Below are 14,787 nucleotides of genomic sequence, written 5' to 3'. Positions count from 1 at the left end.
ATCCCAGGACCCTGGGATCATGATCTGAGCTGAAGGCAGAGGCTTAACCCACTGAGCCACCCAGGCGCCCCTTTCCTGAGCTTTCTATTGTGTCCCATTGATTGAACTGTTAGTTTTGAATCAGTACCAGTGTGTTTTAATTGCTGTAGCCTTACAATGTGTTTCAATAAGTGGTAACACTGATTGGTAGTCATTACTCTTCTTTTTCAGAATTTCCCTGGTTATTTCTGGATGTTTACTGTATAATTTAGAACTTTATATAATTTAGGACTGTAATGTGAATGAAAAATGATTTTGGTTGCATTAGATTTATAAGCTAACTTGAAGGAAATTCACATCTTTATAATACTGAGTATGCCCATGCAGGAACTAAATATGTCTCTCTGTTTATTCACATAATTCTTAACCTACAAGTTCCCAGAGGGTACAGTAGAAAGGTTTTGGAGGAAGAGAGGCGTTTCAAGTTTGGCTAAAGAGAGGGAAAACACAGAGTTGTATGAAATACAGGAGAGAATAGATGATTAGAGCAGCTTATATAAATGATGGTTACTATAATTAGTTATCTATTACTAAGTAACGGATAACTATAAACTTGGTGGCTTAAAGAAACAACATTTATTCATCTCATAGTTTCTGTGGACTTAGTTGGGCCCAGGTTCTCTGCTGAGTTCTCTGTTTTGGGGTCTTTCACAAGGCTACAGTCAAGATGTCTGCCATGGGCGGGGTCTCATCTGAAAGCCTGACAGTGGAAGAATGCTCCTCTAAGATCACCTGATTGTTGGCAGATTTTCAGTTCCTCAAGGACTGCTAGACTGAGAGACTCAGTTCCTGGCTAGATGTTGGCCTTCACTTCCTTGGCACATGGACATCCCCAACAGAGCAACTTGCTTCATCAAAGCCAACAAGAAAGAGAGTCCAATAGCAAGACAGTAGTCACAGTCCTATGTGGCCAAATCCCTAAGTGACATTCCTTCACCTTGGCCACATTCTATCAGTTAGAAGTAAGTCCCTATGTCAGCCCACACTCAAGGAAGGGATTGTGTGGAAAGCCATGCAGCAGAAGCTGGGAGTCACGTACTAGGCGAGGCTTGAGGAGAAGGGCAGGTGAATGTTTATGTGGGAGCGCTCCAGGGAACGCACAACCTGTACTGAAGTATCGGGACTAGTATAAGATTAACCAGGGACCATGGGAACGGCACAAAAACAGAGTGAACAATAAGTTTCGGGGGCTCACGTCAGTAGGCACGAGCTCCCCGCATGATCTGGATTGAAGTCATCTGTATCCCTTCTGATTGGATGTTATAATAGTTGTGTTATGTGGTGATTGGTTGCTTTCTATCCACTGTGTTCTATAACTTGGGGCTATAATCGGTGTATGGGGTCCCGGGGCTGAAGATTGTCAATAAAGAAGTTTGCCACTCACCTCGTCTGCGGGTCGTTCTTGCGGGCCGAGAGCGACAGGATTGCACAAGGATGTGAATACTAAGAGTCACAATTTGCCAAGGGACTGTCCTAGAAGTCCCCTGGAGCACGGGGATAAGAAGGAACATGGGTCTTCAAGGTTCTCCTATAACTTAGATCAACTGCATTTCCAAGAGAATTGTGATCTCTGGTGGAAGAAGAGACTCCAGGCTCATTAGTCCAGGTGAATAACAACCATTTCCATGTGTGTAATGCTTCAGGGTTTACAAGTCTACTTTGGAGCCATCATTTCATTTGATTCTCATAACAATCCTGTGAGGTGGCCAAACAATGAAACTAAGGTTCAAAGAGGCTACAGGGCCACCTCAGATCTTACAAGGAGTGGCAGAGCTGAGATTGGAGTCTCAATCTTCAAATTCTTAGCCTATTACACCAGACTGCCTTCTCCAAAGCACAGAGATAAGCTGTTTTTTTCTCTTTAATAGCAGGGGAGCAGAGATAATGTTTGTAAAGCTCCTAACCCACTTTCTGGTACACAGCAAGATCTCACCAAATAGAAGTTATTGGCTGTTATTCTTTCAACTCTTCCAGGCCAGTCTCATTGCTACTCCTTCCCATGAATCTCTGTGGTACTACAACCCGTTCTTTCAAAAAACACCAATACCAGGGCACCTGGGTGGCTCAGTGGGTTAAGCCTCTGCCTTCGGTTCAGGTCATGATTTCAGGGTCTGGGATTGGGCCCCATGTTGGGCTCTCTGCTGGATGGGGAGCCTGCTTCCCCCACCCCCGCCTGCCTCTCTGCCTACTTGTGATTTCTTTCTGTGTGTAAAATAAATAAATAAAATCTTAAAAAAAAAAAAAAAACCAATGCCCAACAACTTCTATAGGCAGACAATGTCCACTTCCCAACACTTCCAACAAAGAGCATTTGGTTGTCAGTGGTGTGGCTTCTGCTTTCTTTTTCCCCAAAATAGAAAACCAAAATTCCAAAAGTGTAGCTATAATACCTAGTGCCCAAATTTGGTTCCTAAATGCCATTCTCAACTAAAAAGAACTAGGACTCTTGAAAAATTGCTGATTCCAGGGCTGGGGAAGAGAAAGCACAAGATGGCCCTTGGGCATCTTGAAGTGTCAGAAAACAAAGAAGTTCTCAAAGATGGAGGCCTGCCCAAAGGACACAGAAGCCAGCTTGGAGGGCCTCCTGCTGGCCAAATCTGGGGCATTTTGAATATCATAATAAAGAATGATACTAATATGATATTAATATGTTATAACCTATTGAATACAATAGACAACAATGAGTTCATGGAGATATAAACAAATACATGTAGAAGAAGGAAAAGCTCTCCCATATAAGGGGAAAGTCAACTAATCCATGTCAAAAGAATGAAGGTCTTTGAAAATCACCATTCAGGGGCACTTGGTTAAGCCTCGGTCTTCAGCTCAGGTCATGATCTCAGGGTCCTGGGATCGAGTCCCCATCGGGTTCCCAGCTTAGCAGGGAGTCTGCTTCTCCCTCTCCCATTCCCCCTGCTTGTATTTCCTTTCTCTCTCCATCAAATAAATAAACAAAATATTTTTTAAAAAAAGAAAGAAAAAGAAAATCACCATTCAACAACCTTAAGAATCATCAGTGAATATTAAAACCTGTGGGTGAAAGTTTGAGGAAAATAGGATATTTACATAATCTCAGTATAGCTCTCCACAAAATACTCATTAATTAAAAAGGGGAAAATAGTAACTTTATAGTGGAGAAATACAAATAGTCATTATGTGCCTTCTGATATGATGCACAGCATTACTTCTGTGATATTCCTACCAAAATGCATAGCATGAATTTCATCATAAGGAAATATATCAGACAAACCCAAATTAAGATACAGTCTAAAAATAGCCTGCACTCTTCAAAAATGTCAGTGGGGCGTCTGGGTGGCTCATATTGTTAAGCATCTGCCTTAGGCTCAGGTCATGATTCCAGGGTCCTGGGATGGAGCCCCACATCCTGTTCCTTGTTCCACAGGGAGCCTGCTTCTCCCTTTCCCTCTGCCTGCTGCTCCCCCTGCTTGTGCTTTCTCTCTGTCTGATAAGTAAATAAAATCTTTTTAAAAAATGGGGGCGCCTGGGTGGCTCAGTGTGTTAAAGCCTCTGGCTTTGGCTCAGGTCATGATCCCAGGATCCGGGAATCAAGCCCACATCAGACTGTCTGCTCAGCAGGGAGCCTGCTTCCCCCACCCGCCGCCTCTCTGCCTACCTGTGATCTCTCTCTCTCTGTCAAATAAATAATTTTAAAATCTTTTAAAAAATAAAAAAAATCTTTAAAATGTCAATGTCAGAAGACACAAAAAAAGACCAAATAACTCTTGCCTATCAAAGGGGACTAAAGAGGTATGATGACTGAATGCACATGATTAAGAGTTTTCTTTTGCTATAAAGGACATTTTTGAGGATACTGGTCAGTTCTAAGTAAGTTCTGTAAATTATATTTATAATAGTATTGTATCACTGTGAATTTCCTGACTGATAATTACTTTGTGATCATGTAAGATAATTCTTTGTTTCAAGAAATACACATTGAGGGCCAACTGGGTGGCTCAGTCAGTTAAGCATCTGCCTTCGGCTCAAGTTATGATCCCAGGGTCCCAGACTGAGCCCCACGTTGGGCTCCCTGCTCAGTGGGAGTCTGCTTCTCCCTCTCCCTCTGCCCCTCTCCCTGCTCATGCTCTCTCACTCCCTCTCTTTCAAATAAATAAATAAAATCTTAAAAAAAGAAATACACATTGGATTATTTATGGGTAAAATGGCATCATTTCTGCAACTGACTCTTAATTAGTTCAAGAGAAGAAAGAAATATATATATATACAAAATATAGAAATTATATATATGAAATATAGAAATATATATATGAGACAGAGAAATAGAGTAGGATAAACAAATGTGGTAAAACGTTAACATTTGAGGAATCTGGGTGAAAAGTATACAGCAGTCCTTTGTGCTATTTTAGGAACTTTTCTGTTAATCTTAAATTGTCTAAATAAAAATATAAGAGAAAAATTCCCAGTTAAAAAAACACAGTTAAAGAACATCTACAAAAAAACTAGAGCTAGCGTCATACCTAATGGTAAGAAAAAATGCTTTCCACTAAGATCGGGAACAGGGCAAGGATGTCTGGTCTTATCACTCTTATTCTTATTCTTATTAATGAAATAACACAAGAGAAGGAAATTAAAGGTATACAGATTGGGAAGGAAGAAATAAAACTGTCTTTGTTCACAGATGGCATAATTGTTTACATAGAAAATCCCAAATAATCCACCAAAAACCTGCTGGAACTAATAAACAATTATCACAAAGTTGTAGGATACAAGGTTAACATATAAAAGACAATTGCTTGCCTATATACAGCAATGAGCAATTGGGATTTTAAATAAAAAACACAAAACTGTATGGTGACTAACACAGCATAATAAAAAAATGAAAAAAAATTTAAATACATAAAAATCTTTAAAATAAATAAATGGATGCCCCCCAAACCACAATACTACTTGTATTAGCACCAAAAAAATGAAATAAATACATATAAATCTATCAAAATATGTATAGGATCTATATAAACTATAAAATTGATAAATCAGAGAAGATAAATGGAGCATATACACGGATGGAAAACTTAACATCATCAAGATATCAGTTCTTCCAATTTGATCTCTAGAAGGAAGGGGGCAAGACAGCGGAGAAGTAGGAAACGCTGTTTCAGCTGGTCTCCTAAAATGAGCTGATTATCTACCAGATTACTCTGAACACACATGAAATCAGCCTGAGATGTAGGATTATACACTTCTGGATCTCTATGGGGGCAGAAGACACGAGTGGACAGGTAAAGCGGAGTGGGAACGTAGCACTGATATTGGAAGATAAACAAAAGGGGGAGGAAGCCACCAGAAGAGACCCATTGGAAGGTAATACCCAAATATGAGAGTGCCCTGTGATTGGAAACCAGCATTAACTTGGAGTTTGGTTAAAAGCACTCAAAGACCAACTTGATCTCTAGATTCAATGCAATCCCAATTAAAAAAAAATCTCACCAAGTTATTTTGTGACTATCAACAAACTGATTGTGAAGTTTATCTGTAAATGCAAAAGTGTGCAGAATAGCAAACATGATATTGGAGGAGAAAAAAAAAAGTCTGAAGACTGACACTACCTAATTGCAAGACTTACTCCTAGTTATGGTAATCAAGGTGGTGTACTATTGGCAAAAGAATGGACAAATAGATCAATGGAACAGAACAGAGAGCCCAGAAATTTACCCACACAAATAGCCAACTGATCTTTTCACAAAGGAACAAAGGCAAGTCAATGGAGAAAAGATAGTCTTTTCAACAAATAGTGCTGAAATAACTGGACATTGACATATAAAAAACATTAATCTAGACAGATCTTACACTATTCACCAAAACTAGCTCAAATTGGAGCACAGACCTAAGTGTAAAACACAAAACTATAAAATTCCCAGAAGACAACTTGGGGAAAATCTAGATGACCGTGAGTTAGGCAATGACTAAATATAACACCAAAACACAATCCATGAAAGAAAAAATAATCAACAATTGGGGTGCCTAGGTGGCTCAGTGGGTTAAAGCCTCTGCCTTCAGCTCAGGTCATGATCCCAGGGTCCTGGGATCGAGTCCCGCATCAGGCTCTCTGCTCAACAGGGAGCCTGCTTCCTCCTCTCTCTGCCTGACTCTCTGCCTGACTCTCTGCCTACCTGTGATCTCTGTCTGTCAAATAAATAAATAAAATCTTAAAAAAAAAAGGAAAGAAAAAAATCAACAAATCAATAGATTGGATTTTGTTATTGGCAGAAGACACTATTAAGAAGACAAAAAGAAAAGCCACAGAATGGTTAAAAGTATTTGCAAAACACATATCTGATAAAAGATTGGTGTCCAGAATATATAAAGAACTCTTAAAACCCCCAAATAAGAAAACAGGCAGTCCAATTTAAAAAAGGGCAAAAGACTCCAGAAGATACCTCACCAAAGAAGAGATGTAGATGGCAAGTAAACCTATGAAAAGATGTTCCAAGTCTACGTCATTAGAAAAATGCAGGTTAAAACAACATTGAGATACCATCACACGCTTATGAGAAGGGCTAAAATCCAAAACACTGACAACACCAAATGCTAACAAAGAGATGGAGCAACAGGAATTCTCATTCATTGCTGGTGGGAAAGGAAAATGGTACAGCCATTTTGGAAAACAGTTTGGCAGTCTCTTACTTGTATACTCTTACAATACAGTCCAAAAATCATGCTTCTTGGTATTTACCCAAATGAGTTGAAAACTTATGTCTGCGCATAAACCTGCACATGAATGTTTAGAGCAGCTTTATTCACATTTGCCAAAACTTTTAAGCAACCAAAATGTCCTTTGGTATATGAGTGAATAAACTGTGGTACATCCAGGTAATGAAATACTATTCGGTGATAAAAAGAAGTGAGCTATCAAGCCATGAAAAGACACAGAAGGACCTTAAATGCATCTTACTTAAGTGAAGGAAGCTAATGGGAAAAGACTATATACATTGTATGATTCCAACTATATGACATTCTGAAAAAGGCAAAACTATGGAGATAGTAAAAAGATTAGTGGTTACCAGGGGTCAAGGGAGGGAGGGCTGAATAAACAGAGCACAGAGGATTTTTAGGGTAGTGAAATTGCTCTATATGATATTGTTATGGCGGATACATGCCATTATACACTTGTCAAAACCCATAGAATATACAACACAGAGTGAACCCCGATGTAAACTATAGACTTTAGTTAATGTAGAAGTCAATCATATCTCAATAAAGCTGAAAAGAAGAAAAATAACTTTTATCATTATTGGATTATCAATTGTAATAAAGGCACCATACTAATGCACAGTGTTAATAATAGGGAAACTGGGTTTGGTCAGGGAGTATATGGAAAAACTCTGTACTTACCACCCAATTTTCATTTAAACCTAAAGCTGCTAAAAAAAATAAATAAATAAAATAAAGTTTAGGGGCCCCTGGCTGGCCCCAGTATAGCTTGCTACTCTTGATCTCAGGGTTGTGAGTTCAAGCCCCACGTTGGAGATAGAGATTATTAAAAAAAATTTTTTAAATAAAAAATTTTAAAATAAAGTTTATATATAAAAAGCACAATGAAGTATTGATACACACTACAACCTTAAAACATGCTAAGAAGTGAAAGAAGTCATTTGTAGAAGGCTGCATATCATGATTCCATTTATATGAAACATCCAGAATAGGCAGATCTATAGAGACAGAATGGGGAGATGGGGGCTTTGGAGCAAAGGAGCACAGGATTTCTTTGGGGCGTAATAAAAATGTTCTAAAATTTACTGCGGTAATGATTGCATAACTCTGTGAATACACTATAAGCCACTGAATTACACACTCTAAGTGGGTGAATTAGATCTCAATACAGCTGTTAGAAAAATAAAAATACAACTACACACACACTTGTATAGGCTTAGAATATCCACACACAAAAGACATTCAAAAAAGTGCTACCAGTTTATCCCCAGTAGAAGATGGGAGAACAAAGGTGAGCTGTGAGAAAGAGACATATTTTTCACCAAATATCTTCTCGTATCGTTTCAAAGTTTTATCCTGTGCATGTCTAACATACTCCAAAGTTTCCCTCAAATACTACTGCTTCCAACAAGCCTACCCTGCTTTTCCCAACTTCTCTCAAACAATGATCTGCTACCTCCCAAAATAAGACACAGAGGAAATCAAACCTAAAATCCAGCCTTGTACAATTCGAAAGAAAGAAAGCCAAGTAACAAAAGGAATGCCAAACCCATGCAGAAAGGAATTCCATAAGCATCTCCACTCAATAGGATATTTTGCTCTATTGAAATAATGTTTATGAACAATTTTAATGGGAAAATGTTTATGTGAAAAGGGCAGTATATATCTGAACCTAGAGCATGATCTCAAATAGGTTTTTAAGGACAAGAATAAAGCCCAAATACACTGAGATGCTAACATTGATTGTGTTTGGGCAGTAGGGTGTTTTTTCCCCTCAAAATTTTCATCAATGAACATGTATTACTTTTGGAAGGAGGGGCAATTACTTTGCTGTTTGGGGACTTCTTGTTAGTGGCTGAGGTTCCTCATGGCCTCAGACCAGGCTCATTATCATCATTGACTCCTTCCTGTCTCCTCTTGATTCCTTTGTTTGTTCACTTTATTTATTTATTCTCTAGAATTCCTATGCCCCACACTCACTCCCATTCCCCCCTCAAAACAACACTTCGGTGTATTTAGTGAATTTTACTTCTAGCATCAGAAAACTTTGTCTTTAATATATATGAAATAGAAACACGTTTTAGTATATACATAAATAATATATAGATATATATTATAGTGTTCTCGCTCTATAAAGAGAGTATGTTTATTTATACATAATATATAGATATTCTCTCTATATAATTATATATTATTACACTAATTACATAATATACATATATGTATACATAGTATACATTCATATACTATATATTTGTTATTACTTTTTAACAGAAAGTGCCCAGTCTGGGCTTTGAATTCTAGCTCTGGGCCTTCCAGAGCCAAACTCTACCCCTCCTTTTCAAAGTACCGTCCCCACCAGTCCCTCCTGTCTTCAGGCTGCTCTCAACCTGGCCACTCTTGTCCCAGTCCCTTGCAAAACCATGATCTAATTTACTTTGGAGCCTTGCTCGTCCCCTTTCATTGTGGAGCCTGACATACCTATGCAAGTCCTGCGCTTGCTGCTTATTAGGTGGCTAAACTTATGTAAGTCACTTCCTCTCCAGGAGCCTCAGTTTTCCAGACGTGAATCATGATCTTAATAATTTCCACTCAAAGGAGCTACTTCAAGAGTTAAGAGGTTATGTACAGAGAGACCCAAGCAGATAACAAGCTCAAGAAATGTTCGAGCTCCATTTTTCACCCCATCCCCCCACTCTTCTAGATGTTCCCATAGCTTAAGGTCACAGCAGGTGTTTAGGATATGACTTCTTCCTTCTTTTCTGCCTTGCCAATTGTTTCTCTAAGACCCAGGTTGGAGACACAACTCTACCGTTAACTAGTACAAACCTGTTTTCCAAAGTGAATGGGGACAAGGTGAAAAATGACTTGGAGCTGAACAGAGTTGGAGTCCCAGCATGACCATATTTACCTGTGTGGCTTTGGCCAGTCACCTGAGATTCCATGTGTCTCAGTTTCCTTATCTGCAAGGAAGAGGGAAAATAAAACACCTACCTCAATGGCCACCCTCACTTTCTATCTCAGATCACACCTCTTCTCTTCCAACATGCCTCACCTTCAGGCTCAGGACTTGGCTGGTTTGGCCTCACTCTGAAACATCTGACCCACTCCACGCCCTCTCCCAGAGAAACCATGCCTTGGAACTCAGAGGAACCTGCCAGGAACTAGTGACATCTCGCAGGCCCTTTGAGGCAAGAATGTGCAACCACAGGGCTGAACCCAATTTCCATTCCTCATCCGACCATTCATGCACTGAATGCATGCAATGACTAGTCACTGATACTCCCTAGGGAGCCAGGTGCTGAGCTTTGCTGGAGACAGAGTTCCTGCCTTCAGGGAACTTCTGAACTGCTAGGAGAACACATGGGGGCAGACGGGGTGGAGAGGGGGAGGTTCTGGGGACTGTGAGAGCCCAGAGGACGGGATCCAATTCCACTTGGGAATCAAGGTAGGGTTCTCGGAAGAAGTGACATTTGGGAGTTCATTCGGTTTGGGAATTCAGTGTAAAGGCCTTCCATGGAAAGACACCTAGACAAGAGAAAGCCCAGTACCTTGTAGTAACCACTTGTCATTAGTTCAGTGGTCAGAGCAGAGCATGTGAGGCTAAATGTGGCAAAAGATGAGATTGGAGAGGTTTGGTGGGGGATCAGAACTCTGGACGGCCTTAAGTGCCAAACAAAGAGCTAGAAATTTAATGCTACTTGGACTGGTAGGATGTAAAGGAAGAAAGCAATGTGTTGGTTTCTGCATCACTGCTCTCTCACTGCTGGTGTGCAAAATAGTAGGTTGAAGATGGCCAGTCTGGAAGCAGGAAGCCAGGAAATAGACTTGGGGTCACTCATATGAGGGATATTGAGGCTGAAGCAAGGCAGTGGCTGAAGATGAGAAAAGGTGGGTTTGAGAGACAGAAAGGAGAATCAGCTGGACTTGGTGAGGGGATTGGCTGTGAGGAGAAAAGGGGCGTTGGGATGCACATAGGCAGAGGACACAGGGGAAATGCATTGTGCAAGTGCCAAGGGGATGATTAAAGCAAAGATAAAAGCAAGAGGAAGTCTGAGGGCTGAGAAGTTAGTATGGGATAGAAAGGCAGAAACACCTTTTTGGACAAGGAGGGATTCGGGCTAAGACTCACCATGTGACCTTGGGCCAGTCGTTTTATCTTCCTCTGGTTCTTTCGATTTCCATCTGCTGGGGCTGCCTATCTGGCTCAGTCAGTAGAGCATGGGATGCTTAATCTCAGGGTCATGAGTTCAAGCCCCACTTTGGGCATGGAGGAAAGAAAGAGAGAAAGAAAGAGTGAAAGAAAGAGAAAGAGAAAGAAAAGAGAAGAAAAGAAATATGGCTAGATGTCCACCTGCTAACTCAGGAGACAGAATAATTGTGAGGAATGAATCACATAAAAGAATGTTCAGGAAGTGCCTAGCCCTGTGGGAGATTTGGAGGGGGAGGTGTGTGGCACCTGGGTTTGGTCCAGGGAGGGCTGAGGCTGGGCTGCCATTTGTGCAACAGCATTGCCATTGGCAGTGGCCACACTGCATACCTGCAGAAGAAGAAGGTGTGCAGGAAGGGGAAGTGTGATCTCAACACATGCATGTTGGCCAAGGCAGTCAAATGAATCTCACCCTGGGAGGCTATATCTTGGCAGTCAGCACTGAAGAGCCTCTCTGAATCATGAACCCGAGAGAGCCACTTCCTCAGGAAGTATCCAGGCCTAGGAGGCCTGAGGCCTCTGGGTTCTGATATCAAGTCAGTGCCCAAGTTGCTGTGCGACCCTGAGTCATTTCTAACCCACTCTGGGTCCCAGGTTTCCCATATGAACAACAGTGAAAGCATGTGTGTGTTGGTGGAAAGGTGGATGAAATGTTTCCAAAGGTCCTCTCCAGGTGTGTTATGCTTTAGTTCCATGACCCTGAGTCCTTTTTTAAAAAGGTCGAATCCTGTTTCCATCCCTGACTTACTGTGTGGCATTGAGCCAGCTGCTGGAACTCTCTGGGTCTTTTTTCACATCTGGAATATCAGGAGATTGAGTAGGAGACCCTCCAATGTCCAGTGATTCTCCCTGGAGGACGTTCACCCTCATCTTCAGCAGAATGCTTCAGACAGATCAGAGGAAAGTGAGGCGCTGGTCACAGACGACCCCCCTTCCAAATCTTCCGACTTCTCCCACTGCCCTCCCCTCCCTACTGTCAGGAGCTCGCAGCACTGGCTCTCTTGCCAAACTTGTTGCCATGACAACGGGTTACAAATAACTCAGATGCAGACGAAGATTTTAACCCAAGAGCTGCTGGTCCAAGGGCTTCTAGCTCCCTCCCCACACCAGGCTGAGGGAACAATCTGACATATTCTTTGGGTTCAAGTGACTTCCCTGATCACAAGCCTGCTAGGGCTCCTCAGCGTCACAAAAACAAGTCCTGGTGTCTGAGGCGCTCCTAAAACCTAATTCAAATCTTTCCAATCACATTTCCCACTTTAAAGAGACATTACTCCTATTTTGAACACCTACAGTCTGCCAAGGCCTGTATTGGATGCTTTACACACAGTAGCTAAGAAATCTTCCCAGAACTCTCTCAGATAGGCATTAGTATTCCCATTTTTTGTAGAAGAACAAGTTGAGGCCCAAGAATGTGACTTGAGTAAGGAGGTCAGAGAGTCAGAATTCAAACTCAAATGCATCAGATTCCCAAACCCAGACTTTTTCCACCGCCAGTGGTTCACAAATGTTGGTCTACACACTTGGGGTATATCCAGATAATCTGGGGCAGCTAAAAATTCAGATTCTAACTTTCATTCAAGAAGGTAGAACACATCTGTCTCCTCTAATTCTTGAGGCCCTATAAAATAAGAGTAAAAGAATCGTGTACAAACCCACATCTTAAAAACAAACAAAAAAAAACCCCACAAAAAACCTGGAGAAGGTCCCATTGATGGGGGTGAGATTTCAACTTTCTGGCAAGCAGAAAGGGGATGGAGTAGTGGTAACTGAGAAAGCAGGGCCAGGAAGGGTAGAGGCACAGTCCACATGTGAAAGGGGGACCTGCAGAGAGCCCTGGTCTACCCTGCAAAATCCTGGTGAGACTCTGGCACAGGAGAGCTATCCTGATGGCAGGCATGAAATGTAGAGCCCCTGACAGGGGGAGTATTGAATGTATGTGTTGGAACAGTTGACTCCCCCACTCTCCCTCTGCCCTTTCCCATGTTTGTCGGCAAAAATCAGAAGAGCCAAGCATCTGCACTTAAACAAAATACAGAGGGTTTCTTAAAGAAATCAAACAGTTGCAGAGCACAGCCTCCACTTTCCGGACTTAGGAGCCCTCCAGCAGAATATGCAGGTCCCTACCCAGTCATCTTAAAGGAATGCCTAGTAGTGGCCTTGACCAACCTCTATGTCTTATACAGTCTCCCAACCAACCAACTTTCTATTGGTTTCTTCTTAATTCAATAGGCTGGCAGGTTGGAACATCTGGAAAATATGCTAATAGCGTTATGAACAAACTGATCGAGCAAAGGCGAAAAACTAAGGGTGTGCCCATCTCAAGTGAAAAAACAATACCAAGTAATTATTAAGCTCAGGAACACAAAAAAAGGCAAAATAAAGCCAGGTCATTAAAGTACATTTCTTGGCTCTGTGGCAACTACTGATTTACTAGAAACTGGGATATAAACATATTGGAAGAGTGAAGGAGGGGGGTGGATACAGGGGCATGTGCGTGTAGGGGCATAAAATCCTCTTCTACTATAAAGAGATGTTGAGATAATGTCTCAGATTGCTAAGTTAAGAAACAGTAGTCATATAATATTGCATGTCAACTATACTTCCATTAAAAAAAAAGAAATAGTATAGATATATTATATAGAAACATGGTGGTCCTTCAGTAAAAATCCTTCCAGCTACAAGCAACACAAAACCAAAATGACAGTGCCTTGAACACATATGGCTTTATTTATTCATTCATTTATTTATTTTTCAGTAAGTTAATTTATTATTAACATCAGTGTGGCATGGGTTCAGCTGCTCAATGATGCCATCAGGGAACCAGGTTCTAACTTTTTCCTCCTTCATATGTTGCATCTTCACCCTCATATTCATCCCCTCTCTGTCACAAGATTGCTGTCACAGCTCTAGGCAGCACGACTCTAATCAAGGGAGAGAGGAGGAAAGGGACAGTGTCAGCTCTGCATGTCTCAGAAAGCAAAAGCCTTTTCAGAAGTGCCCCCCGCTTCCCAGCAAACCTCTCATGGCCATAACTGGGACACATAACCATCTCTAGCTGCAAGGAAGCTTAAGAAAGTATCTGGCTGTTCACCCTGACAAGGAGATGACAAAGGGGAAGGGGGCTGGGAGTGGTAAATGCCAGAAGAAACAGCCGAAGACTGGAAAGATCATTCTACGTAGTTGCCTCTAGGAAGCAGGGGCTTGCAGTGGGAGGGGACAGGGTATTGCTGGGTTTTCTTGTAAGCTCTTCAGCACTACCGTATTTTTTTAAAACATATGCAAGCATTACTTTGATGAAAAAATAAAATTTAGAAATAAAGTGTTAGGGTTTCTCTGAAAGAAACTTGAAAGAAAGAAAGAAAGAAAGAAAGAAAGAAAGAAAGAAAGAAAGAAAGAAAGAAAGAAAACAGAAAAAACCAAAAGCTCATAGCAGTTTTCTGTCTCCAGAGGAAAGGACATCAATTCGTCCTGGAAGCAAACTTACCAGAATGAGTTTGTTACTTAGACTAAGGCATCTCAGGTATCCGTGCCCTGATCTTACAGAGAATTGTGCTATCACCATTAACCGTAACATGACTGGTGGAAACCACTACAGCACCATGTAGCGCTTACATGGGGTGACTGTGGTTAGATAGTCCTGGTGCAATTTCCTGTCTGCCATTTATTAGTTCTGTGATCCCGGGTGAGCGACACCTGGGAACCTCATTTTCCTTCTTCATGAAATGAAGGTAATTCAAGTGCCAGGTACAGAGTAAGCATTCAGCACGTTATCCACTCTGATTCAAATGTTGAATGTTCTGCGCAGTGACGTGGTTTGGGTGTCCTTTAACAGCATTATGCTTCCA

The 14,787-nt window shown here is 41.2% G+C and overlaps 1 protein-coding gene across 2 annotated transcripts in view; it reads right to left on the bottom strand.

The window, feature by feature from the left end:
* Nucleotides 1-13,665: 13,665 nt before the first annotated feature.
* Nucleotides 13,666-14,787, bottom strand: part of SMC1A (structural maintenance of chromosomes 1A) — a 49,355-nt gene continuing 48,233 nt past the window's right edge. For both annotated transcript variants that reach the window (XR_014307171.1, XR_014307172.1), the window contains one exon: nt 13,666-13,863. The gene's annotated coding sequence lies outside the window, so the exon portion shown is untranslated. The remainder of the gene's footprint in view (nt 13,864-14,787) is intronic.

Source organism: Mustela nivalis (assembly GCF_964662115.1).
Source record: "Mustela nivalis genome assembly, chromosome: X".
In the NCBI taxonomy this organism is placed as follows: Eukaryota; Metazoa; Chordata; class Mammalia; order Carnivora; family Mustelidae; genus Mustela; species Mustela nivalis.
This window is presented reverse-complemented; position numbering and strand designations above follow the sequence as displayed.